This window comes from Phasianus colchicus, chromosome 13 (genome assembly GCF_987193195.1).
Source record: "Phasianus colchicus chromosome 13, bPhaCol1.hap1.1, whole genome shotgun sequence".
NCBI lineage: Eukaryota > Metazoa > Chordata > Aves > Galliformes > Phasianidae > Phasianus > Phasianus colchicus.
This window is the reverse complement of record NC_143448.1, coordinates 5944605-5972245: the sequence shown is the minus strand read 5'-3', so window position 1 is coordinate 5972245 and position 27641 is coordinate 5944605. Positions and strand designations below refer to the sequence as shown.

The window sequence follows — 27641 nt, the reverse complement described above, 5'->3', positions numbered from 1 at the left end:
ACACAAGTCAACCAGAAAAACACAGCAAGACTAGGGCATCCAAGGATTAAGAACATGCATGCCAGGATTTTCAGGCAGCGGCCACACAGTTCAATACAGAGAAAACTATTACTTCATTCCGTCTGCTTTTGGATTGCTCCAAGTCAATAACTTGACCAAACATCTTAGAATCTGCTTGCATAGAAGTTCTAGTGGAGATAAAAAGGACATGTCAGGAGGGCTTTACTATTGGCCAAAAGAAAAACATTGGTCAATGCTATTTTTGCTAAGACCTAAGTAGCAAGACACAAACTCAGTTTCCATGCATGTGGTATTACAGTTGACTGGAACAAATAAAGAAAATGTGAAGCTATTCTCAACCTCATGAATTCTGATGATTAAGCTCAGGAACAATAATTTTATTCTGCTGACCAGAGTCATCTGTTTCTCAGCACAAAACTTTATGGAAATAAGAGTCAAATGCAAGCTTAATTCACATTACCCAAAAATAAGAATCACAGTAACCAAACCGTTCAGATATTTGCCACATACACATGGAAAGTGTGAAACATTTAAACACTCTCATCTTTCAAGAGAATTCCAGATTTAGAAGATATAGGAAAAACTAATAGATAGTGGAATTTCTGTGAGGAAGACATTTTACAGAAACTGTTGAAGAAAATCATCAAATGACAACACACAATTAATTCTATATTCATTAAGTGATCAAGATAACATTTGAGAATCCCACTAGAAGACTTCGCATAAAGGATAAGATCATTTTCAACTGCCACAGCATTCTTTTTAATGAATATTCTGTAAAATCTCACATATCTCAGTGTAAACTTCTCCATTTTTCACTTAAATGAAAATTAATATGCGTGGAGAATATCCACAGCTACAGCACATAAGGAAGACCGAGTCAGACACTTGTATTTTCACTAACATTTCTTAATTGAGAAATAAAAACAACACAAAAACAATCCCACAAGTAAGCATTTAAATCTTCCCAAAATAAGGTTTTAAAATTGTTTTTTCTGTATCTCTTCTCCCTGTTTTGTAAAGCTGTTTAAAAATGTATCATTTAATCTTCATGTTATTATTAAATCATACTTGAATTACAGTACTGTATTTTAGTCCTCATCACTCATCACATTTACCTACAAATACTACTACATTTTATTCACTCAAAACATATCTTTTATTGATACTGTGTCTGTGATAATGATGCAGGTGAATTTTATCATTCCCTTCACCCTACTAGTAATGAACAAATTCACTGCTTATTACTTTGGACTTGATCTCTGGCAAAACACTACTGGAACAAACAATTTGATTTGTCAACACCTTTACAAGGACTCCTCAATCAATGTCACAAATCCAAATTTAAACAGCAAAATACATTTGACTGCAAGACCCCAGACTGATTAGAGCTCCGAGTTCAGTGAATTGCACCAGACAGGACAGCAATCAGATTATTAACTCCACTTGAAAATACTCTCTGCTGCCTGGGATTAGCATGCATATTTTGATATAGATCGATAAGCAATCTCCTTTCTATAAGAAATGCCTGCAACATTCATTTGGCTGATCAAAGGTATATATCAGCTTGTTGTGACAGCTAGCTATTGTTTCCCTCCTTCTTTACAGGAGAGCCTCTATTTAAAAAAAAATAAAAAATCCCTGGCTCCCGTTCACCTAATAGTGGAAGTCAACACTCACAAAACTCCATCTCCTTCTCAATACCCAAACACAATTAGTACAGAAAGGACATTTGCCTTTTTTGAGGTAACTTCACTTATTTTCACTTCTTGATTCTTTTTTTTTTTCCCCTACTTCTAAAACTGTGAACATTATTTTCTAGCCTTCCAAACATTTTCATGGTACTGCTCTCTACTTCACAGATAATTTGATTAGAAAGAGAGGAAACTGAAATTTTGGGATCGTATTTTGTAACAAGGATAATGTTTGCAATATCAACAAAATTTTCCCAGCTTTAGATTAAAAACAAAGAAATCCTTTGAGTGTTAAGTTGTTTGCACAATATAGTCTACTTCCATCTACTTAAACCATCAAAGAAGGAAGGCAGGATCTTTTTAACACAACCTCTTCACTGAACACTGGATTTTGTTGCATCTACCAAGAAACCAAAACTTATCTGCCCACTTATTTCAAGATAAAGGCATAGGTATTTCATCCCTCCTCTACATATGAAATAAGCACCATCTCGTCTGAGCTTTTTACCTTTTTGGTAAAAAATACGTACTTTTAAAAAGACATGTACAGCTTGAGGAGCCAAAGAAATGGTTTAAAGTCAGATTTTCATAACGCAATCTAGATATCATGCTGCAAGAATTATGCCACCAGACAGTTGATGAGTATTTTGATGTTCCAAGCACAGCACAGCACAGAGGATTCTCCTGTCATGCCCACAGTTCAAAAAACAGATAAAAGAACCAATCAGCCTTCCCTACTGGACTTAGTACTTAATTCAGTGATGATTTTTTTGATGAACTTTATAACTGAATATTTTTTTAAATTATAAATCAACAGCAGTGTACAACTGTGCTTAATTCTAAGTTCCTGTTTCACTGAACACAAGTTCCTGTTTCTTCCTCACTACCAATGACTTTAGCCCTATGCTCTTCGTGGAACAGTCTACTCTGACCATACCCTGTGCTCTTGGACTTCTGGAGAGAATAAACATTTCTGTTCTCTTGCTCTTATCCCCATGATAATGCAGCTCCTTCATACTCGAGGGCAGCACAGGATATTTGCACTTATAGATTGGATCTGGTCCAGTGTGTGCAACTTCCCTGTGTTGTATTTATGGGTGTAAATTTCAGGCTTGCACAATTTTCCCAATACTTTCTCTCACAATACTGTCTTTGTTATACCCATAGGCCTATTCCTAACAGAAGTGGGAGATTAATACCTAAGGTACTATAAACAAGATAGCTTCTTCACCACTGAGTCTTCAAGGAAGATCCTAATCTTACAGTTAACAAGCAATAAAACAGTAATTAGTATTCGTAATGTATCATCTTTTATTATGGATTCTAATAATTGAGTTGTTTTTTGTTTTTGTTTTTCAGAAGGCTTTTGACAAGTGCATAGTGAGTGAGGTGAAAGGAAAAGAATTCTGCGTATACACAGTAGCAAATTCTAATTGTTTTCCAAGGGATTTTTGTTTTTGTTTTTGGTTTTGGTTTTTTTTTTTTTTTTTCAAAATAATCCTTTGGATTTCTAAAATCAACATCAATTTCTCCTTGCTTATCTCATCAATAAATCAAAGAAAATTTGGAAAGATACCTCCTTCTGAAATGAAAGATTAAATTTAAAATGATTATCCAGATTATTTATTTGCTAAGAGGATCAATGGATTTAATAATATTCTTAATGCAGAACAGGATAACTGCTTATTCTTGCTGAAAAAAATAAAAAGTAGAAAGAGCGAGTAGTACTTCTTCACATTTCACAAAACCAGGAAATTAAGACTGATCCAAAAGTTGTTTTCTTTTAAAGGCTCTTTAGAAGCTATCAATTTAAATCATTCAATATAGATAGCAGTTTCATATTTGAGTAAGAAATCTTAGATGGTGAATGAAGGATTTCCAGATTTGGGTTCTAAATCTTTAAGCTTCTTAACACGCTCATCATTTCTTTAATGTAGTAAGTCAAACTCAGTAATATATTCATTGATTTCTGTTGTGAAATTCTACAGAATACTGTTGTACATGAATGGGAAGTGGGTCATCTTATTAGACATAAACTTCCTTTTGCACTGGTAATAATTCTAAATTATACCTTTTTTATTCATCCGGCAAGTATCTTCTTTAAGAGCATGACTGGATGTTCAAGATAACCCCAAACCCCTCAAAAACCTTATAAAACAGATTATATTCAATCAAATTTTACTATACTCTACCACAACTAACAGTCTGTTGGGTTTTCTTAATTAAATCTTAAAAAAAAATCAAAAAACAACCTGATTCCAGAAGTTTGTAAAACCTCTATAGAAGACTTCTTGTTACTATATGATAAACTGAAAAGGGAGATTTGTTTGTTAAATGAGGTATGGAAAGCTGTTCTTATAAATGCTTACTGCTTTTCACTCAGTACAGGTAAAATTTAATATTTTTGCAGGTATCTTCATAGCTCAACACACTGATAGAAATAACTTTTGTTCATTTCTTATCATTTATGTCACACTCCTTTCTCAGCATCATGTCAGCCTAACTGATAACAGACTTTGAAATCAATCCATAATGGTAGAATAGCTTCTTTTGAGCAGAGGAACTCACTGCTGGCTGCCTTCCCAAAGCAGTTTTCTAAAATTTGTATTCAAAAACAAGAAAGGTGAAGGTGGAAGTCCCTCCCATTTCATCAGTCATTTCTCTCAATTACAATGGAATAACTTGTATAGTACCTTGACTCAGTCTTGTATGCCTAAAACCACACAGCAGATCATGAAGACTATTGAAAGCTACAACATAACCCCAGTAACAAAAACACAAATAATAAATGGTAATTTGCACTTTTGAATACTTAGACTGTTTACAACTCCACTAAATCAACATTCATTGACATTTTTCACCTTTGATAAGAGTGAGATCTTATGTAGAATATTCATTCTGAAAGAAATTAATCTTCATTAATTACAACAGCTGTATCACTGATGCAGTCCCTAAATAAACTCAATTAGACGATTTTCCACACCAGTCATTTACTAGTTTCAAACTGAAAAATTGTTTTTGCTAGTTACAATTATGGGTCAAGGCTACTGTTTGACTACAACGTGAAATTATTAGGAGAATGAGATCTTCATCAGGAGAAGAAAAAAAAAAAAAGATGAAAAGATGCATTTACAAATAACACTACACTTACCAGAATTGTTGCAGGATTGCTTTTAAAATTGACCCTATCTAACTTCATGTCTTAAAACTTGACAACACACTACTTTCAGCTTCATTCAAGAGCTAGGTTCCATGCTATTAAAACTGAAAAAAAAACCATAGGAATCTTCATCCAGGGCTATTTTTCATTTGCTATCACGCTGCCACACGTTCCCCTCACCCCCCAGCAAGGAAACAATTAGGCTATTTTGTAAACAGCTGTGCACCTCTATAAACTACTTACAGTTGTATACTCTAGCACTATCTAACCTTTAAAGTAAATCACAGAGCAGTTAAGATTGGACCTTTGGAGGTTATTTGGTCCAACCCTCTCATTTATTTTTTAATATCTCCAGGCTGGGGAAACTCCAGAACCACCATTTTTCTTTCTGGGAAAGTTGTAGAAGCACCACGATAGTATTACCACTTTGACTAAAAAATCCCCACCCAAAAACCAAAGCCAACCAACAACCAATATGTAAGTAGAATTCATCATATTAGGTAACACTAAGGTAACATTAGCAACTTAAATAGCATCTTACATTCAGGGTCTGGAAAAAACATGGTCTTCAGTTCATAAATTCAAGACTTTTTTTTTCTTAGTTTTGCATTAGAACTAACTTAGCCGAGCAATTGGAAATAACAAATGTTGTGTTGCTTGTTTCACTTAGAAATTTTAACATGTATTAATCTGAAAGAAATAAAGAAAACTCAAAAACTTTACTAAACTCCACAAAATTTAAACTGTACTCCATCTCACTTGGTGTCCATATGACTTGGTGTCATATTCTTAAAAAGAAGCAACTTTAGCAGGTGCAGTTTGAAATATATGTTATATCACTTGAAAGGGAAACCACATGCCCATTTCCAGCTTTTCATTAAATGCAGATTTCAGCTTAGAGATTAGGTGGACGTTTATAGTAAAAGTTTGTCTTTAACAATTTACTTACAAGGAATGGAAAAAGAGCACATTTTAAAGTATTTAAACATCAGTGTTTCCAGCAATTGTCTCACAATCTTTAAAAAAAGGAAGGATAATTTAATTTCTGATCCTTTCTCCATACAGACCCAATGTCTTAAAAATCAGAGTTCTTCTAGCAATACAGAATCAATGCCTTTTAATATCACTGCATTTCTCTGATATAGAATGTAGAAAGCAAGGAACACTAGCTAAACGAAGCACAATTACCTATTTGCAATCAGATGCAGAACTTCAGCTTTTGGCATCTCTCAAAAATGAAAGTGACTACTTTTTCAGGCAGAGGGGAAGAAGCAGGAAAGAAAGAAAAAAAAAGAAAAACCAAAACACAAAGAAACATCACAATCTCATTGTTAACTCTCCTTCTTACACAATCAATGCAACAAGAATTCTCCAGAGGCTTCACAGCACAGCTGAAAATCTGTCCTGTAATACATGCAAGAACACAGCACAAAACATCAGAACTGCACTGGCAATGATCTGGGCTTCATCCTTTTTACTTATACCATAGTAAACCAAATTGAATTACATGGAATGAAACAAAATTTGTTGAGTTCTAAACCAGTACCCTTTCAGAACAAACACTGATGAAATTATCCCACTGGTTGGACAGAAGGATTCAAAACTTTCAGTGATCATTTCTTTGAAATTGGTTTTGGATATAGGGCACAGGATAATGTTGTTTTAAATAAAGTTATATTTAGACTGTCATTCTGGAGAAGCTGGATGTGCTGAAAGGAAAATAAGATAATAAGATTAAATAATGGTGATAATACGGAATACATATAAAGGGAGACACTAAATTTGTATTATAGAGACCAGAGAATGTAGTGCTTATTTTTTATACCCATGGCACTGTAAATGCCCAAGAAATCCCTGGAGGTCTTACAAGAAGCAGAAGGTGTAAAGAAGAGATGGGCTTTCAAATGATCACTGCTGAACTATTGTATGCAAGAGGAAAAAAAAAATTAATCTGCTCAGGACACTTACTACTTATCATAGTGTCTTCAAAAAGAGATTTAATTACTTAAGCTTGGATATATTTGTCAGTATATAGCGTGTTACTATATTGGGATTAATGCTCTGAAGCATCTTTCCCTGTCACCTGAGATTTTCCCAGAACATGAGACATCATACATAACTAAATACCACATTTAGCATTTTGAGCCTTATATAAGAGCCCTTCTGTTTCCACAGAGCTTATGCTAAAAACAAGTGACTGATTTAAGAAATGCTAGTAGGCCCTCAGAGTGTAATTCTCCTTATTGTCTTATCAGGCACACATGGATGTGTGAATCTTATCTAAGGATTACGTCTGAAAGGATCATGATTAAAAAGACACTATCATAATCTATCTCCAACTGTTTATTTTATTTATGCTATTTATTACCCAGCATATGTTTGAAAGATACACCCTGCTATACAGGTACGTAGTTTTGACTGCACAACTTATGTAAACAGTATTTAAATTTCAAACTGATGTTCCCCTCAAGAGCAGAACAAAAAGTAAGCCAGCAATTCCAAAAGACAGAAATATATTAAAAAATACTTCACTGAACAGAAAAAAAAAAAAAAAAACCACACACGACAATCATAATCCAGAATGGATTGAAGCACAGTACTTGTACAGAAGAACAGAGAGAAGCAGGAATATGTTCTCCCTGATATCAAAGAATTTCATTAAAGAATTAAAGGGCTGGCCATGCATTGACTTCTTGCGCTCTGAAAAATTCTCAGCTCAGAATGATGCTGAAGAATTGTCTCAAGAATGCAAACATAAATGTCCGTAGACCTGTAACACTTGAACTTCTTTATTACCTATGAACTATTTCAAGGCTATCAAGCACCTGTTTTCTTCAGTCTGTTTGGAATCTACTTTTCAGTCGAGATCATATAATAGAACACTGTGTCCCTTCAGACCCTAGCAGTTTCATTAGGTGTTCTGCCTGGGTCCAGGGGACCAAGAAAGCAAATTGAGTGCACAGATATTATCTGAAGAATTAATATATAAATTGGATTTCTAATTTATGGGATAATCTGAACTCTAGATCAATACAAATTACCTTCAAATGAAACCAATGTAAATTCCCTTTTTCAACACTTATGAAATTAAATCACCTATATTACTTATGTTACAATTCCTGGGCACTGTGGACAGACTTAGTGGCAAATACACTCAGGAATTTTCTGGCATTCCCACAACAGACATTGGTCATAAAGAAAAAAATCATCCAGTTACAAACAAACTGACTAAGAGCTGAAGTTTTATGAAATGTTCTTCACCTTTGATGAGTTTAACCATATGATAGCTCCTGGTACTGATTGGAACCTTGGTTAAAATATTGTGCTAATGTTCCCTGGCTGGATGAAACAGACAGTTCCAAAACCAAAATATATCTCCCTTTTCACCTAGAATTACTTTCCCCTTCATTTCAATGGCAAGGGTCCTGTGAGAAGTCGACAGTTCACTTATGTGGACTAGATAGGGACGCTAGTGTAGATACTCCACACACTTCTAAAAGCCATTTTGTTGATATTCAGTTTGAACTCAGACACGTGAAAGAAAGGCATGACTATGCACCAGGCAAAGGGAGCATATCTGCAAGGGAACTGCTTCATAGTCATCTTCCTATTCTATGCTGAACTCCAAGTTAGAGAGCTCATTTTCTTAGGTTTGCAAGGACAAGAAGATTTTGTTTACCGCAAAAGCAAATGGCACACTAATACCGAAGCGGCCTTCGGCCATCTAGCTGCCACTTCATCTAGTTATGTGGTACTAAAACACTACCTGGTATGCAAATCTCATTTATCCTTCCTTTAACAAAGAAATGAAGTATTCATAAATTGAAAAAAAAAAACAAAAAAACCCACAAAAAAACCTTCCAACACCACCCAGCTTGTAAAATAACTCCCTGTAAAGAACAAATTTAACACGGTAAACTGTCCAGTGGTTTTCCAACATTAAATGGCTAATAGCCAACCAGCTGTTTGCCATGCCATTAAAGAACTCTGATGAACTCCTTATGGCAGATGAGAATTAGAAGGTGATTTAATAACTGCCAAATGAATCATTTATGAGAAAAATCTTATTTTAACTGGAATGCTTTATTTTATAATGCAAAACTACGAACTGCAATACAGACTAGAACTACAAATTATAAGTAAGCATTTTAAGATAAATTATTAAAAAATACATTGTGCTCTTCAAACAAGAATGGTTATGTGCTATTACTTCAATGAAAACAATTTTCTATATCATACAACTCACAGCAAATTTCAAGATGAAATAGAACAACCACAATACATAGAAAGCAATCTTCCAATACAGAACAACTCAATCTGTATTAGGTGGGCTGGAAATAGCATTTAAAAACAAACAAAACAGAAAAATTACCACCCAACTAAAAAACAACCCACACAGAAGAATTCTCTCTCCAGAGAGTTTTAATACAATACTACCTCTCACATTCAGAGAACACCTGAAGTCTGGTCTCCTGAAAGACTGTTAATTCACAAGCCACTGGAACTCTTTTGCTATTAAAATATCTCACCAGTAAGCACCCATCATCTTCCTATTATTAGTTTGCTTTAATCTAGGAGGCAAAATATTATTTTGTAATATTGTCTCAGGCTCCAGGAATCAGTTGAATTCAGTGTTCACTACTGTTAGTTTACAATGGGAAGAAGAAGTTTACTATGGGGGGAAAAAAGGGTGAAGAACGATTAATGAACATCATCCATCTATATGTTAAAGTCCTAGAGGCGGGAGTGCACAGAATAATTATGGTACTACTTGAGTAAATGATCATACTTTTAAACTTCGTCCTGATTCACATACACCACCCACTTAATTGCTTCTTTCATAAAGTCTGCACAATCTATACATCATAAGCTAACATCAAAAAGGAATTTGCATAGCCACATTAAAATGGAATGTTATGTTGTAATGACTCACCTGCTAAAGGTAAAGCCTCCCACTTCTTGTAACTAGAGCCAGACTCATCATCTATTTTGCAGGCAGATTAAACGTGAGAGCACAAATGAAAGATGATTGTGTGTGAAGTCATATAGTTCTTGTCTTCCGTTCTGCTGTTAGATAAAAATCTTCTTGGTGAATGTTAAGAACAGGGCACACAGTTTCTCAAGATCTCAATCTAAAGCCTTTTTTCCCTTCATCTAATTTCTGTAGCAAATCACAAGCCACAGATGGTAACTAATGTATGAAGAAGATATCTTTCTTACTTCATCATCATGTTAATAAAGTGCAAACTCCCCAATTCAAAATAAAGTAAAAATCACCAATTTTTTCAAGAAACAGAAGTATCTTAGAGAGCAAGGAATGTTATCCTGAAAAACAGACATTAAAGAAACACTAGATTTTTTCCAGTGACACAGTGACAGAAGAGGCTACAGAGATCTCTAGGACGGAATTTACTAAAGCTAAAATTAGTTATTAAACCACAGTTTAGGTCAGACTTCAGAGCTGAGGAATATTTCCCCTTATTTATCCATGAGGAACACTTTTCAAGTTTTATGTATCTTTTTGTTTAACTGAAAGACAAAAAGAAAACCTAAAACTGATCCTACAAAAGCTGAGGCCACAACTTCTTGCTGTTTTTCCGCAAACAAATCAGCTATTACATACAAGCAGCCACCCACAAAATGAAGCTTTCTCCAACAGCTACGGGCAGAAAATATGCAAGGAAGACTCTCTCTTGGAAAGCAAACAGTCATATACTTTCCTAAACTCAAGTTCAAAAGCAATTTCATTCCGCCAGCATTACTTGATGAGGGAGCACTTCTAATTCTGTGTGTTTACATATTGGCTTTTTAATTTTTGTCAAGTTTTTATCTTCCATGGGCATTCTAGTCCATGGTTAAGCATTGCAATATTCAAAGGTTTGAGACACTCACTTATTTAATTATGCAGAGAATTAACATGATTCTTTCTTATAAGACATCAACTAGTTGATTACTTTTAGATTTGAAACATTTCTCCCCTATGCCCTTCTGATCACTTCACTTGGGGAAATAAGATCCAGCTTACAGACAGACAAGTAAATTTACCATAGATCTACAATTCTTATAGCTATAATGAATCCCATTTTAAAGGAATATTAACAAAGCACAATGAAAATGAGCACATGGTACATAGGTTAGAACGTTAACAAAAAGTTACCATTGCCTGACAATTCTATAAGCTACCCTGATATCTGCTTTTGGTGAGAATATGGACCATGACAACATCATATATAATGACATGAAGAAATGGACAGGAATGAAGAAGGGAGGGACAAAAAAGCCACATATAGTGGGACTTTATGGGGCAGACCTTATTGCAAGTTTTGGAGAATGGCATTTGGAGTTACCTACTTCTTTTCAGGACTAAACAAAAAGGTTTCCCTCAGCCTGCAGCTCAAGACAACTTTGTACAGTATTTAGAAATTTAGTATTTCGTATTTTAGTACTTAGGTAAATTCTTAATTTTTCACCATGTCATGATTTCTAAGCAACTAGAATCAAGAGCTCAAGTACGTTGCACAGACCTTTGGAAAATATTTTCAGATATTCAGAAGCACAATCCCTGTCTTTATCATCACATCATCTCATGTGCATTGTTACTCCTTTCTGTTGCCTTAGAGTTGCAGAATCCAGTATCTTGACAATAAATAGAGCAATGCTTAGTGTTTACATCTGGAACTCCCTATGCAGGCAAGTGACAAAAGGAGCTTTAATAATGGACAGGCTTTATTTATTTATTTATTTTTGTTTGTTTTAATACAAACTACTGTGCTAGATGGAACAAATCTGTTTAGCTTTTATTATGACATTTTCTGACATTTTTCCATCCATTATATCTGTAATCTTCATATAGATTTTTACCACATTGACAATGCTGTAATTTGTTTTGCATGAACAGAAGAATCCTCACAACATATTAAAAAATAAATCAATATAGATCTAAGGTAATAATTAATATTTTTAAAGCTTTCTAAACTATAAGATGTGAAAATTCAAACAGTAAAAAATCCTAAGCACACTCTGTAGAAACAAATTTGGGACGAGGTGTGAGGGGCTTAATGCTCAAATGCTGTAGTGCACTCCACATACAAGCAGTAATAAAAATCTATCACTTAATCATTTACATGTTGTGTAAAACAGCAGTCTCCTTTTAGTTAAGAGCCGCTTTATGTTGTTTTCATCGATACAAATGCTGCCCAAGTGATTGTGTGGGAGAATACAAGAACAGACTGTAATAAAATTAAAAATAACTTTCCAAGGAAATAGTATTTGGAAGGATTAATTACAGAAGTTCAAACAGGAGGCCATATGCTTTCCCTTGTCTTTACTGTTGAGCATACAGTATGCCTGTAGTAAAACAGGGACGGCAAAGCAAACTGATTCATTTACCAGGTAACTATTCAAGATATCTTTGTGAGCCTGCATATAGTTTATCTAGTCATTTCACCTCTATGTTAATATTTCTATCAGCCATCAAATAGATTTGTGAAACAAACATGAAATTGTTAGCCTTTTGCTACTGTTCCTACACAGCAAATATTTGTAAAGTTTCTAAGTAACTCAAATAAGTTGATAGTGTGGAGTTATTTTATATATCCCTACTTCAAATTTTCTATTCTGAATATACTTCCAAGACAACAGGCTGTCAAATATCACAGCTGCAGTGTATGCATGAGAACTTTTAAAAGGTTTTAAAGTATCTTTCGTTTTTATGCTTTTCACTGATATAACAAAGAGTAAAAAAGTCATTATGACATAACAAAACTTCACTAAATTTCATATTTCTGAGCTGAAAAAAGAAGTACATGTTCAACTGCTTTTCTGACTTCAGGTCCAAAGGCTTAACCTTGGAAACTTGAGGTTAGATTTCCATTCACATTGGAAAATCTTGGCATCTTTCCTCAATTCAACCATAAAAGAAAAAATCCACAAAATATTATACTGGCCTTGTAAGCAAGAGAAGACTCTGCTGAAACTTTGTTGTTTTTGTTAGTAGAAAAACTAACAATATTAATCAAGATTTTTAATCCCAAATAAGTCAAGTGTGATGTGACCAAGTAGTCAAAATTCTTCAAACATTATATTATGGGCATTACTATCTTTTTATTCAATTAAATCTATATGACTTCGAGTGATAAGATCCTATCAGTACCTTAAAGAGTAGATCTACACACGAAAAATTACTGTGAAAAGATAATGACATTATTAGACATGTATGGCCTCAGAACATGTCGCAAAAAGACCAAAAAAGTGTTGGTTCTCACAACATACTTTGCATGAAAACAATAATGCTAACTGTAAAAACTCATCTCTGAACTGACTTCAAATAAAGGAGAGAAGTTGCATTAAAACACAAGAGCCAATTTGGGAAAAGTGATTGAAGTCTCTATGCCCTGCAAGAAAGCAGCTTTATAGCAGAATAATTTCTTAAGAAGTGTCAAACCGTTCTAGATAAAAATAATTTTTAAAAAAGAAACAGTTGGTCAATAGTATGCATTTCAAGGGTATTTAAGTAAAATCATAGCAGAGAAAATAAAACTATAGAACTTGTAGTACTTATTAAAGGACAGGAAGAAATAATTTCAAATAATTTTCTTCACAGTGTTTGAAATTCTATTTTATGAAATAACATGCTGATGCACAGAAAGTTTTCTACAAATATAAATCCATCAGGTCTAAAGTGAAAAATCCACTCTCAGTAAAGCTGGTTTCTATACTGTTTAAACATAATGCACTACTCTGTCTAAATCATAAGGGAATAAAGCACTTAAAATAGGGTGTCACATTTCGAGGTAATAAATAGCAGATTGATTCAACCTCCCAGTTGATCCTGCAGTTTACTTACATACAAGATGGAAAATAAAGTACTGAAGCCACTGTGATTTACTTCTCAGAAATGAGATACTCTGTATTAGTGTAAATGAATGCAAAAGTCCAGCACTGACAATTTATTACATTCTTAGTACAAGTCCTGATTAGATCAAATTGCAGGCTTTCTCAGCATGCTGCATATGCATCGCTTCAGTTTCCAGTAAACATTATCAGCTACACACACATTATACAAAAGGGCTGCTCAGAAAGTAATGCATCCTATTTTATTATGATGGCAGAGGTGGACATTGGTGGTATGGCAGCAGAGGTTGAAGCTTCCAACCAACGTTCTATTACATTTTCTTGCTGTGCAAGAGACAGCAACAGAATGGTGTCTGACGTGCAAGTGTGCAGAAAGCAAATATTTGGCACTGAATTCCTCCATACAGGAAATATAGCACTCAATGACATCATTCATTGACACTTGGAGAATGTTGATGGAGACCAACCAGTGGATGTGAGCACAGTGTGACAGTGCGTGGTGCATTTCAGCACTGGTGAGAGTGGGTTGCTTCCACTGGTGCAGTCTTTGTATCTGTTGTAGTCTCCATGGAAATAAACATGAAGTGTTACTTTCAGAGTGATTGTGTGTGTATAAAAATGAAACCCCCAGGAAAATTTCTCAATTATGAAAATTATTTTCATGACAGGTTTCCCTCCTGTTTTTCCGATGCTAAGGGTAAGCTGTTCTACTTCAAAAGCAAATGTATAACTTAAGAGTGGTTACATATAAGATTTTTTCCTAGAAAATACTACCTAAAATAGGAGGATTTGGAAGAATTCTGGGCTCTGGTCAAACTCTGAAGTGGAAAACACACTCTATTAATGACAGGATAAATGGAACTGAGATATAAAAGGACAATTAACACTACTCCTGACCTCAATTTTGGGTTATTTCATCGAACTGGCTCTGTTTCCTCCATTCATCCCAGACATTTCGGATCATTTCACACTGGAATTCTAATTTGTCAGGAAAATATTGTTTAACAGGTCTTAAAATAGAAATTCAATTTAGATTTTAATTTGCTTACTAAATATTTTCATTGACATGCATTGATTTAAAAATTAGAGAAAATTTGCAGCGAAATTTCTAACTTGCATCCTAATTTAACCCACTCTTCTAATACAAGGTTCATATATCTATTTTCATCTAACTTTCCTGTGCTTATATGATTTGCATCCAAAGAGACTGCACATTTTAGTTAATGTCAGCTATGCTTTTCCAGATATAGATCACCTTTAAAAAAAAATAATCTACATAAAAACCTAAATGTGGTCTTTAAAAAAAACCTTCACGATTTTGTGCGTCAAAATATTTCTTCATGCAAATTTGTGCAAATTAATTACTTTTTTGGACGCCACAGATGTGATGTCTGGCACCCCCCTACTTCAATTCAGCAATATACAGGGAGTTTTTCTGTTTTGAACATATGAATTCTTCAACTAACATCCATATTAAGTTTCTATCATTGTTAGGCCATCAGAAATAAACTAATATAAATACTTGCTCATGATACACATGTAAGGGTCAAAGCTGCTCAAGATAGCTTTCAAAACACTGTTCAATTGAACTTATTTCCAGCACTTTCAGCACGTGATAGAAATACAATGCCACTTTCAGAACTATCATAGCAACATAATGGAGATGACAATCAAGACCAGGAAAGCCATCATGAACAAGTTACTCTGTACAGCTGACAACTGTCATAGCCTTCTGTGTCAAGGACAACCAGTAATAGATTTCAAATTGAAAAGAGTAGGTTTAGATTAGATATGAGGATGAAGTTCTTTACTATGAAAATAGAAAAGTGAATACTACATGTTGCCCAGAGAAGCTGTAGCTTCCCCATCCCTGGAAAAAGCTCAAGTCCAGGTTGGATGGGGCTTTGGACAACATGGTCTAGTAGAAGATATTCTTGCCCATGGATTGGAAATGGATCATCTTTAGAGTCTTTTCCGGTTCCAACAATTCTGTGATTTAAATCCTAAACATTCTTTATTTACATCCATATAAACAATCTCTCAATTGAAATATATGAAAAAGTGGTGTCACTCTGTCAAGCTGCTGCCCCTATTATACAGAACGTAAACATGAGCACTTCATTATTAGAAACAATAAGCCAACAAGAGATTATTTTCTATTTAAATGAATTACTAAGAGTAATATCTTTCAAAGGAGAACATACTGATGTACCATTATTTTTTTTTAATGTTACATACAGCAGTATTTTTTCAGTTTTTTTTTAATCTCAAAATATAGTCTTCTGTGATTTTCCCCAGAAACATTCATTGCAATACTATCAGTAATATTCTCAGCAAACAAATTCACTTATGTCTGTAAATTCTAGGATTTCCAGGAAGCAATTCTACATCAGTTTATAGCCCATTAATTGTTGAGATTAATGTTATCCAACTGTTTCCAAAGAGTCCTGCTTTACTTATTCCAGAAGGATATTCCTTAGTGGAAACATTGAGTTGGGTGTTCAATTTTTAAAGCAAAGCACAGGAGACTTCGAAGCAGCAAGAGTTCTTATCAAACTGTTTAAGAAATGAAGAAAACTAAGTACATGGGATACCAACCCAAATCCCACAGGTGACTAATGTATCTGTACATCTACAACTCCAAGCTCAGCATGCTGGTTTTACAAGACTCCACAGAAATTAAAGGCCTTCAGTCCAGCTAGAGAAGCGCAAGGTTCCCTTTTAATTTAAAAAGCATCTTTACTAGTAAACTCATTATATTCTACAAAAATATTTCAGAAGTCACATACTCACATCATGTCACTTATTTAAGTGCCCCCACAGGGTTTCTCTTTTCACACAACAGATAACCCATCTTCCCAGTCCCTTTCCCATTACTATTGCTTGGAGAACAATCAGGATGTTTCACTTTTTCCCATGTATTGGCTTAGCAACATGCAGATTTTCATCTGCTTCATATTTTCTCAACCTTATACTACCTGGCATTCATAGAACAAGATCTTAGTTTTCACTTTACTTGTGTTACTTTCCTGGGCTTGTTTAATTCTTAGCTTTTTAAACTAAGATTCTCACTGGGTCAACTGAACTATGAGCCACTCAGTCTCCTTTTCCACTAAAAATATCTTAATGAGCGTCCCAAGCTGATAAATTTCCCTAGACTACTCCTTTCTCATCCATCTTGGCCAATCAAACGCCTTAGTGCTAAAGTCTCATCTTGTAGATATCCTGAATTTACTTTCATTTATTTTGCCATGTAGTTGATACAAATAGTCTGTCAATGAATAGATTTTATTGTTCTACTTTTTCATTTGTTGATGTTTCCCCCCAAAACCTTCACATATTGCCAGGTTCTGTGATTTTATTCTTTCCCTCAGGTATTATAAGTATTTTGCATAAGATGCTACATGATTCACAGAAAAATAAGCCAAATACCTGTACAATCATTGCATGCTGCTGATAGTTCTAAGGCATGGCAAGGTACATTCAAATTCAAGATTAAAGAAGAAAAGCGCTGAATGATGTAGTCTGAACAAGACATTTCAAACGGTGTAGCAAAACAGAAAAAAATGCCTGTGCAAGAAAAAAATATATTAATCAATCCATTTTTAGCTATAGAACAAAGCATGTATTGACACATAAGATACACATTTTACATGGTATGTTTAGAATTGTTGTTATGCCGAATAACAAGAAGGTTCTTGTCATTTCCAGACCCTTCTATAATACTACACAATGCTCAGTTTTCAAGTCAATTCTTCTTAGTTCAGAAGATGCCTAAGAAAGTTTATAATGATCTCTCCAGCAGGAAAGAAAAAGAAACATAACGAAGAAAGTGTGATTTAGAAAGGAACCTCAGGTGGTATCCAGATTGCTTCCACCAAAAGCGCTAACCACAGCGTTCTTTGGAGCACTTCTGGTGGAATTCTCCCTACCTCCAAAGTAAACATAACTCCTGAGAACAAATGGAAGTGACTGTGTTACTGAATATAAAGTATCATAGTGGCAGTAGTGGCATTGTCTTAGATTGTATAAGCAACAGTGTACAAGTTATACAAGTATTTGAAGTAAAAAAATACTACCAGTTTTCAGCCATACTTCGTAAAGCTTCTGTATTTTTTTGCAACACCTCAAAACAAAAGACTTTTTCTCCTTACCATGGTTAGAATGCTTATAAGCTCATTTTACACAAGACTCAGTAAGATCAGGATACAGAAACTTGTCTATTTGTGCATCTGCAGATTTAGTGAGCTAGAAGTCAGAAAACTGAAGTATTAACTGTCAAGAAGAAAGTAGACATATTAAAGTTAACTTTCTTTAATATTCCTGAGCAGTAAAGGGAAATACCAGGGGAAAATGCAGGAAAATATTTTGACGAAGAATATAGAAGAATGTATTTAAATTAAGGTAAAAAATAGAAGAGGTTTCCAAGTGTTCTGTCAGAGCTGCTTTTCTGTTTCTTACAAGGGGCATTCTAACATTTGCTTTCAAATGTAACTTCATTATGCATCCTTTAATGATCTTAGGTAAAAAACAATTGAACAATCATTTAAGCATATATAGAGCTCACCTCTTTTTAAATTCAAGGATTTTCACCTTCAGGATTTTCTAAGGGTATACAATTCTGAACTAACTCTGGAATTTTTATAGCCTTTTTTGTCATTGCCCTTTGGCATGGATATAATTTATGTGTTATCCTAAAATATAAATAAAATGGAATTGAATATTCTGATATGTAAGTTATGTGTCTTTCTTCAGTGGATTCTACTGATTATTGACTCCTAATTTCTCAGATATTTTCTTCTGTATCTTTAATTTCACATATATTCAAGATAGCTTCAGGTGCAAAAAGCATCTACTTTTTTCTCCCTTATATTCTTCTAGTAATATAAACCTGAGTTACAAAAGTCTGAACCAGTACCCCTGAAATGGCACATTTTTTGTACTCTAGGATATGCTAACTCAGATGGCAACAAACATTTAAATTTCCTAATGCTTTTTAAATTTTTATGCATATTCATTTATTTTTCATACTTCATACATTCAATTATCTCTAGAAGTACTTCCTCATCCTTAGATTTCAGAGGCTTCAAAATAAACATCAAACTTTTGCGCACTAGGAAGTTGCATATTTTTATGTGTATATATATATATATATTTAAATATTAAGAAAAAACATTTGCTTTCAGGTAGATTACACTATTTCTTGGTTTGCAAATAAATGCTTAAGACTGCATCTTCCAAACCACCAACTTTTTAATACTACAAACTACACTAGATCTACCTTGAAATGTTTGTGGAACACAATGCTTTCTACCAACCACAACAACAACAAGAATATCTGAGAATATTGTTAAAAATGCCAGATAGTACTATGGCAGGAGACTAGAATAGGTGCTATTTTTATGTAGTTCTAATTAAAGTGCACGTTATTAACCCTTTGCTAATTTTCTGTAAAAGCTCTGATGTCTGACAGTATATTACTACAAATGCAAAGTCCTTCTCTTCAGAAACCAAACTAGCAGAATTTTTTATAATATTGAGGACCTTGAAGGAGGAGTGGGGAGTAATTCAGTACTTTAATCTACTAAATATTTTAAAGGTTTGTCATCTATGCTTTAATGTCTATCTTTCCACCAGGTGCATAATAGCTTTAGCACTGCAAAAGAAGGATCTATACATATCTCTTATGTCATAAAACACTAATCAGCGTAAACTTCAAAGCTTTTACTTGAGAGTGTAAACTTCTAAGAAAGATTAGATAACTACTGAGCAGATGAAATCCAGGAATAAAAATAGATGGAAGCATAATAGGGGAAGCCAAAGCTGTTGCTAAAAAAATTCCATCCGTATTAAAGAAGCAAGACAACACGCAAAAAAAGAAATTAAGATGCAATTAACACACTTTTAAGGATAGTCAAGGATCTTTCAAACAGTTCTTCAAAATTTGAGTTCATCATTCAAAAGCAAATGGATTTCACCTTCGTGCAAGCAGATTTAGATATTCTCCACTTGCAGTCTTGTTCAACATATTCTACAAAATTTAAAAACTTCACCATATTCACATTAAAGAGTATCATACATTTTATAGAAAATTTGACCATTTTCTTTAAAGTATCACACTTTTACAAAAAAGCATTCAACATTTGAATTCCAAAGCTATAATGTTTACTAAAGCAAAAAATCCCATAGTTTCTTAAAACATAATCAAGTAATCATCACATATTGCAGCATTTACAGAACCCCTGGAGAATTAAGAAAATTATTCAATAGGATTACATTCACACTTCAGAAAATCAAGTACTATATACATCTTACATCTCCTTGTAAACTGGCTCTAAATAGAGAGGTAAGTGTAAGCTATATATACGTGAAAACTTCAATATTTTTTGTCGCATGAAAACATATTTCAAATACATCCAAACTGAAGAACAGAAAAACTGTCTTTCATTCTACAGTTTGCACACAAAATGTTTCATTTTTGTCATATGTGATGAAAGTGGCCAGGTGCCATTACAGTGGTTACATACTATGCCAAAACAAAAGCATGAGCCCAGTGCCAGTAATCTCACCAACACCCTCACTATAGCCTGCAGTAGAAAAGGGTTGTTTGCAAACAGCTGATGACACACCTTTTTCAAGTGTTCAACTTAATACTTCTCTTTTCCTGAAATCTACAACTCTTACTGTATGTAACAACATACTTTTCTCCTTTCCATTTCTTTTTCCTCTATTCCAGAAGCTCAGAAAAGTGCAGTTCAATCAGGCCAATTACACTGCTTGCTTTGTGCTACAAAATTCTGACACGCAAAAACTTTAGGTCCCTCTTTCTTTCAGAATAAATGGCCTGTTTTCCTGAGCAATAGAGTTCTGTCCTCATTACTCCTATTCACCTGTGAATTTAGATTAGATATCAATAAAATAAAAAGTGCAGGAAGCAGCTACGGTCAGAAAAAAAGCTTTCATTATCTTTTGTTTTAGAAAGAAAATAGATTTTAGATAGATGCCAGCTTCCCCACAGTTTTTATGCAAGTTAACTGGACATTAAGCAAAAATACATTAAATTGCAGAGAGCACAGCACAAGCATATTTCTATACTGATATTCCGTTCAAACATTTAGAACAAAGTCCTGCCTCTGAGAAAGGAATATCAGGTACCTGTTTACAATGTAGGAGACAGACTTTGGAAAATTTTGGTCGAACAACCCACTTAAATTTGTAAAACCACCATCACATTCAGGTAGATATTTCTGTTTGCAATACCCCATACATTAAAAAAATGCCTAGTGCAACATTCTCTAACTGCTTTTAAAGCAATGGGCTCTTGAGTTAGACAGCAATAGGGATCCTATAACTACAAAAAAGAACCTCATGTAAAATCCTGGACATGCTCCCCCTGACAGGGTAATTTATAGTGGTTAGTAGACAGCAATACCTTGCTCAAGTAGCTCTTCTCCTGATGCATATAAACTAAATTAATACATTCACATCAACAACTTACATAGAAGATCTTTATCACACGACTGCCGCTCCATCTTTTCTATTGGAATATTGACAGATTTTCACTCCTGGAGAGTTCTTGGCATTAAACTGGAGAGAACCCAAAGTATTAGAAAATGTAAGAACCTGATCTTGAAGTTAAAGAAAAACAAACAAAAAGTATTACACAACAATCCTAAAGAACATGTGGAGCAATTTAGTAGGAATTATAGATACATTCTGAATTTTGCTCCTGTAATACTATCCCCAGCTGTGGTTATTCAATTCATTTACAACAGGACATTTATAGACAGTTGAATTTCTGGAGTCATCTACTCATAGCCTACCTTTCCAGTATTTAAATAAAATAGATATATGAAGATGGAAAAACATTCACAGTCATGTGAACACCTTTTCAAAAGATGTCTTCATAGTTTGGCACAGAATCCTATAATAATTTTTCCTGAGTACGTTTTATATTTCTTCTTAGGAGTGTGTAAATTACATCATGTGAAACAAGATTACAACTCCATGTATTCAACACCTGCTATGCAACAACCATCTATTTTACATCTGACTTTCAGAATAAACTGAGAATAAAGGAAACATTTATTTATTATTCCCATAAGACACCATGTCTAAAAGTAGTTTTTCATTTTGCTCATTTTAGAATTGCATGTAGACATTAAAATATTTTTTATTTTCAAGTTTAACATCAACAATAATTTTTACACATGCACTTTGTTCACTTGGAAGTGAATTCTCAGCACCAAGCATAGGAATATTGCAAGGTATGCAGGCGTGCTGGTCCACAGACTTAAAAAATGTCCATTCCTTTCTTATACCGTATGTTTATTTAATATTCTATGATTTACTTTTAACATATCACTCATTTAGCACAGTTAAAAAAGCTAAAGTTTAAAGTCTTTCTTAATATACTTTGGGCAAAACACATGGATATTGCTCACTTTATGAAATGAGTATATAAAAGGGTATCAAACAGAATTTATCAAGACAGTGTGGTGCATGAGCCTTTATTTGAGACAACTCAATAAAAACAACGAAGAAAGACTGTATTTCTGTCATTGAACTACTGCTTAACCTAGGTAAGATGTAGTGCTTAATCGTTAGATGCTTGCTATAATGAGAATAGTAAGTGCACTGACTAGATATTTTTATTAAAGCAGCATATGTTTACATATAGAAATCTGAAAAAAATATATATATATAAGTTGAAAACTTTTTTTGTATATGAAAGCTTCTGTTTTCAAGGAATGATGTACCTACAAATAACTCAAATGTTAGTTTGTTGGATTTTTTTAAACAACACGGAGGTGGTTCTTCTTACAAAGGAGTGCTGGACACTCCTGAATCATAAGCCCAAATTACAAACCGGCTCAGCCTATTCTGACATTTTTGTTCAATAGACAATCAGAATAAGTTTTATCCAGAATATTCTACTAGAAAATTATCAAGCATCAGTATGAACTTTAGTGTAATTCCAACCTTACCAGGAATGATTATCAAAGCAGCTGCCTGCAGATAAGCAGCATATTTATTGCAATTTTTTGTTATTTAGGTTTTGTTTGATTAATGTAAGATTAAAACTGTGCTAACAGTTCTAGCAGAGAACAGGGAGGGAAGAAGCTAAGAGAAGAGGAGGCTAAGAAAAGAGAAGTTACTGTACTTTTCACAAAATGTGATATGGGTAAAAGGAGTAACTTTTAACGTAGGAAAACCAGTGCATGGTGATTTCAGACTGAGATCCACACCAATCTGCTCCTTCTCCCAAAATCTTCAGAGAGGGCCCAATCCACACAACAGGAAAAATGGACAGTGGCTTCATTCAGTAATTCATAAACCTAAGTTAAAAATTTCCTGTGCTAACAGACTACCAAGGAAAACATAATATCAAGCTTATGAATATCCTTATATCCAGTTATTTTGACTGAGATTTCAGTACTCTGTTATATCACTTAAGCCTAAATTCAAGAAGAGTTTAGTTATTCAAAAATCTTAACTCCTTATGTAACTGAACCTAAGAAAAAACACATCTAAATGTTATATCCGATTTCCCTATGTGGATTCCTCTCTGAATAAACACAGCTATATGACTAAACACAGACTTTCTCAAAGGACAATCAGTAGGAAACACTAAACAATGTCTTAAACTCAACGCTCTCCCCAAATTCCATCAGAGATTTATAGTTCTGAACAGTTTTGATTAAGGACTTTCTTCCAGAAACATGTCTCCAGAAAAAAAAAAAAAAAAATTGAGACTGTGGTAGGAATTTTGGAACAAAACTTGAATCAATACTATGTTCTTCTGGAATTTATACCACTACTTGCTTCACTTCTGACTTCCCTTTTCCTGAGGAAAAGATACATATTTTTTAGTATGTGTGTGCAGTTAGAAATTTCTTCCCTTCCCTTCCCTTCCCTTCCCTTCCCTTCCCTTCCCTTCCCTTCCCTTCCCTTCCCTTCCCTTCCCTTCCCTTCCCTTCCCTTCCCTTCCCTTCCCTTCCCTTCCCTTCCCTTCCCTTCCCTTCCCTTCCCTTCCCTTCCCTTCCCTTCCCTTCCCTTCCCTTCCCTTCCCTTCCCTTCCCTTCCCTTCCCTTCCCTTCCCTTCCCTTCCCTTCCCTTCCCTTCCCTTCCCTTCTCCCTTCCCTTCCCTTCTCCCTTCCCTTCCCTTCCTTTCTCCCTTCCCTTTTCCTTCCCCTTCCCTTTTGCATTAGTGTTTTTTTTTTTTTTTTTTGTTCTGTTGGGTCTTTTTTGTATGATGAGAAAAATATTTTAAAAGGAAAACATAGCCAATAAGTTCCAATTTACCTTTTGCCCTTCTTTAACTCCAAGATAGAATAACAGAGCCAACACGTAAAGATGGAGTACTGCTTTTAAGTATCTTGCCTACAGGTATAGAAGAGCATCATGTGCTGTTTTACCAGAACTTTAAGTAAAACACAGCAGTTTGCGCCATGAGGATCCACAAGTCATTGCTATGGTTTGTATTTGTTGATAGCACAGCTAACTCTTTCCTAAGTCTGCAAGTATTCTGTAGGTTGTCATTCGTATTTCACATTGCTACTTTTCACATAGTAGAAACTGAAATTCTCCTTAACAACAAAGTTATTCCAATATTTGCCAGCAAATGAGCTTCCCCTTCCTGTATGCTGACCAAGTCACACAAAGAAGGGAAAGGTGAGTAGCTGCGTTAAAATGCTTTCTCTTCTCTAAATCCCTCAGGGAAAGGCCCTTACCACTGTGCCAATGAATTTCTTATGGCTGCCTCCATCATAAATACTCTGATTAAAATGTAAATTCAACCAGCCTATCAGCTTCCCATTAAGAGGACTCTTTAAAAACACCATTAATCAGCTGAGAGATATGTAGTGAAATACCACTTATCAATTCTAACTGCTTATGACAGTTAACAAAGCTTTATATTTGCCCCAAACATGTGCTGATCTATCAATTATGCCGGGGTTCACTCTCACGCTAATTGTACATTTTCTTCTCTAATGCATTTTTGCTGTTATCTCATAGGCTAATGAAAGCCAGGAAATCAATACATATAAATTATACATGCAAAGAAGGACTGCTGTGAACATAAAGTTTCTAATTAATTGCACTTGATTAATTTATATCCTTTAATTATCTTGCTAAGCCACAAACAACATAAATATCCTTGCAATCTGGTTATTGCTATGTCAGTCATAAAAAAAGCAGACACAGTAAATCTATGAAATCTAGCAAATTCCATTGCCAAAAAACATGGTATGGCACAGCACATAAATATAACAGGGCTTACTCAAGACACCTATGAATAATTTTAGTGTGACAAATTACCACAAAATATGTTGTATAGTTATTTGACCAGGGTTATAATGACGTTATAACTTTACATGTAGCATACAGGGTAAGCAAAATGTAGGTTTAACACGCGGGATTATGGATGCTGTATTTATAAAACAACTTTGCAACACAAATGTAAGTGATATTGATATCTGATTGGGTAGATCAGTGAGCAAATTATCAATATTCTAAATCAGAGCATTACTGTTTTTCTGTACTTAAGATCTCACAGCAATTTGTTTGAAGAGTTAGCTGAAAGCCAGAAATGCATGCAATCAGGGCATAATAATGACATACCCAGCTCTAAGCAGAGTTAAATAAGAACTACCATACTGTCTTTTGTAAGAGGCAATTAGCCAAATATGAAATTCTTCCATTATGTGAATAGCTGTAACTTGGTACATGCTATTTTTTTTTCTTTCATATTGTGCCCACTTTGATAAACCAACCATATGTCACTGCTCTGAAATCTAATCCTATCAATCCGCCAGGCTTGCTCTTTGTCCTACACAACAGCATTATTACTGAATATCTGTATCTACAACTTTCATAAATGTGTAAAAAGAAACTGTATCTGTCTACAGAGAGTCTCAGACAGAGACCATCTGTCAGTGACTAAAGCTATTCTTTAAAAAAGAAAACATTCATCTGGGATTTGCCCTTTACAGAGTAAACCCACTTAACCTCCCAATAAGATTAACTGTTATTTGTTTCCATTAAACAAAAATGACCATGCTAATATGCATTTAATAGTACTAACAATGAGAGAAACATGAACTTAGACAATTTATAATTCTTAAAAATTCTAGATCTTTATCTAATAAGAGCCATTTTGTTATACATAAGTAGCCATTGTCTTTCACTGCATGCTTTCTTCCTTGAAGTTGACAGAAAAATAATAATAAAAAAATCAGGGTAAATATTGAAGCTATGACAGCATACTGGAGTCTGCCACATACTACCGAGGACAATAGGTGCATATAAATTAAGTCTGAATAATGCATATAAATTCTATATCTATGGAGCACTGATGATTTTCACCTGTGCCCTGAACATCTATGCATTTATGAAGAAAAGTATTTAACTAGATTGATTACATGAGGCTGCCTGAGTCGGTGCACTGTAACAGAGACTGTGCTGCTCTCTATAGCTGCTCCAGTCACGGAAGCAGCCTAAAGCTATACCAAAAAATACCTTAATGCCTCTTCCTCAGCTACAAAACACAATGTTACTGTAATGTAACATTACCTGTCCAGAGCAGGGTGAACATAGTAGGAGAAGCCTTTAGGTGAAGTCAACACCTTCAATCCCTACCTCATACTTATGCTCTTTTTGCCAGTCCAAGTTACCAAGATGTGTAATGGTGCAGTAATACAGATCATCCTAATACATGACTGACAAAGCACAAAATTCGTCCTGCCTTTATTTTTTTTCTTTTTTTTCTTTTTCTCTCTCTCTCTCTTTTTTTTTTTTCTTTTTCCCCACTCCTCATTTTAAACTCTGCCTCTAAAGCAAGCACCTAGAGAAACTTGCTGAAGTTGTACTCATCCCCTCAGGAGGAGCCTGAGGAGAGCTCCATGAAGTCTGTTTCTACTGCAGAATGCAAATCTGACTGAAGCCAGTGGAACATCCTTGGTTGGGTTCAGAGAGCTTTGCATCCAGCTTCCTTCATTAATAGGAGCAACACTATTCCGCCAATAAACATTAAAATAAAATAATCATAAAATCATTTCCCTCAGTGACAAATTGATGCATATTATAAATAAGAATAATTACACTGGTATGAGGGGAATTATCCCAATTCAGTACTGGTAAGATAGTTGTTTCTAAAACAAATAGCATCTTCTTTGCTTCCAAGCACAAACTATAATAAGAACAAGAGGTGGAGGAAAATATTTCAGACATACAAATATTGTCCTCTCTAAGGGTGAACAGTTGGTGCATCAGCTGAACATGCTATATGTAAGATTCAACAGTTGAGGGAGGGGGAATTCACCTCACGATATATGCAAAATGTTATGTAGAAGTAGATATTTTAACCCCTGTTCTGGTAGAATTCTTAAATCTGGATGCAGATGAATCATCAGTCACCTGAAGACTGCTAAAACGCTTTCTGTTGGACAAGTGATAAAGACTACAATATTTAAAATAGTCAAAATCAGTCCTTTGACAATGTTTACATTGGCTTCTCACTGTTTCTTCCCTGTTAAGGACTCAGATTCAGACTGGCATTGCCCAGCACTATCTGTAAAGCTACAGATGGACTTCGTGTTTTCATTATTTTGCCAAAAGAAAAATAGTGATGTGTGAAATTGAGAGGTGTGAATTAACAAGAGCCATGTTCAGTTGCTGATTAAGATCTGATGTGAGAATTATTGCATACCAGAAAACTACTGCACAAAATACTCAGTGGTCCCTAAGAACTAACTGAAGATATCCAGAAAAGCTTACTCCATCTAAAATATATATCATTTCATCAAAGGTAAAAGGAAGAATATAACTTCCACTAGAGTTCACCAGATTTGTCACTTCAGATACAGAGCACCTATATAGAAGCCAAGTACTGAGGTTTGACTACAATTGCC

General features: G+C 34.5%; 1 long non-coding RNA gene across 1 annotated transcript in view; it reads right to left on the bottom strand.

The window, feature by feature from the left end:
• LOC116243891 (uncharacterized) overlaps positions 1–27641 on the bottom strand; it is a 284812-nt gene that overhangs the window by 237156 nt on the left and 20015 nt on the right. The window contains exon 3 of the long non-coding RNA XR_016470888.1: positions 21227–21315. This is a non-coding gene — a long non-coding RNA (uncharacterized LOC116243891). The remainder of the gene's footprint in view (positions 1–21226; positions 21316–27641) is intronic.